Raw genomic sequence first — 2413 nt, forward strand, 5'->3', positions numbered from 1 at the left:
GGTCTCAAACCACACGAGCACCACCTAGAGATTTAAAATTCAGCAGCTGCTGGCAGCAGACGTCACCCTACTGATCTGCTCTGAAAATGCTGATGCATTTACAATAAATCCCTAACCAGGCCAGTTGTGCAACAAGTCGAAGTGACACGAAGTATTAACATTTATGGTGGTGAGTCAAAATCAAACAAACATCCTTCTTTTATAAGCTTTCTCACAGCATGTAGTAGCATGTACTGGGAGTAATGAAACATCTGTTAACAGCCTTGACTCTCTTGCAGCTGAGCAAGTGTTGCAATCATGCTGCAGAGCCAGGCTTCACGTTGGGGCTTTGGTGGGTACGTGAGGAGTAGCAGCAATGGACAATGCTCATCTCAGTCTATTCAGGAAGAATAAGACAGTACTAAAAATCTCACCAAGGGCCAAGTCTCCTGTGTGGAAAATAAAGGAAAAAAAATGCTTTATTGCATAGTGTCCAAAATGACTTTAACTCCAGACTGAGAGACTTATTTTGGTGATAACTGCAATTATCCAAGTGCCCAGGAAGTCCCTCTTCATCAGGTGTAGTTATGGGAAGAAAAGTGAATTATAAAATATACTTAGATGGTTTATTCTTGTATAAAGTTGCCCTTTATGCTTTAAATGCCCTGCATCCCATTTTGCAGAGGCAGTGGAAGTAACACAAAAGCAAATTCTGCTTCTAGTAAACTGGGCCCACATTCTGGTTTCTTACTGGGTTGCACCAGCATGAGTTTGGGTCTCCCTGACTGCCCTGTGCCTCTGTGTACTGCCCATGGTGAAGCAAGGCTTATCCCACTCCCCACCCCCAGGAACACTTGCCCTTGACCACAAAGACTTGGCCCCACTTGCCCCATAGTGTGACCAGCATAAACAGAGTCAATGATATCCCTGGGAGTCAGAGATCTGACTCAGTGCAGCAGAGCGTGGACCAATTAAATAGAGAGATACTCTCATTTTCCATCAGTCCAAGTGTGTGCTTAAAAAGCACTTTTTTAATGGCTTTGGTGACTAGAAGTAGATTCCTGTGCCTGTGAAAGCTTTTGCCTTAAAGATTATGTCTGCTCTGGATAGGAGTGATGACTGTAAGCTGTGCAGTCCTAACAGGTATTACAGAATTAGGGCATGGAAGTGGGTATTTGTTTGGGTTTTTCCCTTTTTCTTTTTATCAGCTCAAGAAGTAATTAGATACAGTAAAATTTGTATATCACTATTGCAAAATCCATGGAAAGATTTCCATAAGAAAAGTTTTCTTTTAAAGGGAGAGGCTTTTGCTCAGGGCTTGCCCAGTGTTAAGCCTTTAGGCAAGTTCCTGAGGCAGGTATGAGAGAGGTTTGCATTCTCATTTACTGCATCTCTATACCCTGCTCAGAAATCTTCCCAGGAAAATTCCCTTGGTCTCCTGCTTTAATGTGTTTTTCTTCCAGAGGGTCTGCACAGAAGCAGAGTTAATGATTCCTACAAGCTCAGCCTGCCTCCCTCTCTGTTCTGAAATACTTCTCTTATACTTTTTTCTTCCAGGAAAGGAACTTTTTATCTCATTTATGCCCCCAGATTACTGAGCTAACTGTAATGCAATACTTGAGTGCTTCAATCAGAGCAGGGATATCTGTGCAGCACCCACAGAGATTAACAGAAAATTAAACTCTTTGGAACTCCCCCTTATTTCTGACTGTCAGAGGGAGTTTAATATTATGAAACCAGCAAGGTAATGCAGCTGCCAGTGGTTTCACTTTTGTCCTTCATCTCCCTTTCCCTCTGTTTGTTTCAGATCACTGCCTATTTTGTCATGTCACAACTTAAAATTCCAAGCTCTCTGGCTCAAGAATGTGTCTTTATCTGAATTTGTGAAGTTCACAGATTTGTACTCAAAATCCATTGGGAAGAGTACAGCTTAGGAAACTCAGAACAACTGTGCAATTAAAATTAAAATTCTAAGTTTTAAAATTAAAAAGGGATTAAAGTGAACTTAAAAACCTTCCTGTCCAATAGGGTGCTCTGCATCACCTTTTAGCTCCATAAGCAGCAAGCAGAAAGAACAGACTTATTTGTATCAAACAGACTATTGTTTTTATTAATCAGTGTTACACGTACAGGTTAATTAAAAAAGCTACAGTTTGTGAAATATGTCATCTAGCTACAAGATACAAATCTAGGCCGATTGCCATGGTACCTATTGATGCTTAGCCACTGTAAAAAATTTACAGTTTATTTTCTGATATACAAAAACCTCAAGCAAACATTCCTTGTTAAACGTCCAGTAAAGCTCACAGCATTCTACTACACAGCTTCGTACAGCGTTTTAGTGCAAAAGGAAGTACAAATATAAAAATACTGAGGCTTGAATTAAAAAAAAAAAAAAAAAGCAAAAAAAAATAACCCCCAAAAAAAGATACAG

This window comes from Merops nubicus, unplaced genomic scaffold, assembly GCF_000691845.1.
Source record: "Merops nubicus isolate BGI_N331 unplaced genomic scaffold, ASM69184v1 scaffold5854, whole genome shotgun sequence".
Taxonomy (NCBI): domain Eukaryota; kingdom Metazoa; phylum Chordata; class Aves; order Coraciiformes; family Meropidae; genus Merops; species Merops nubicus.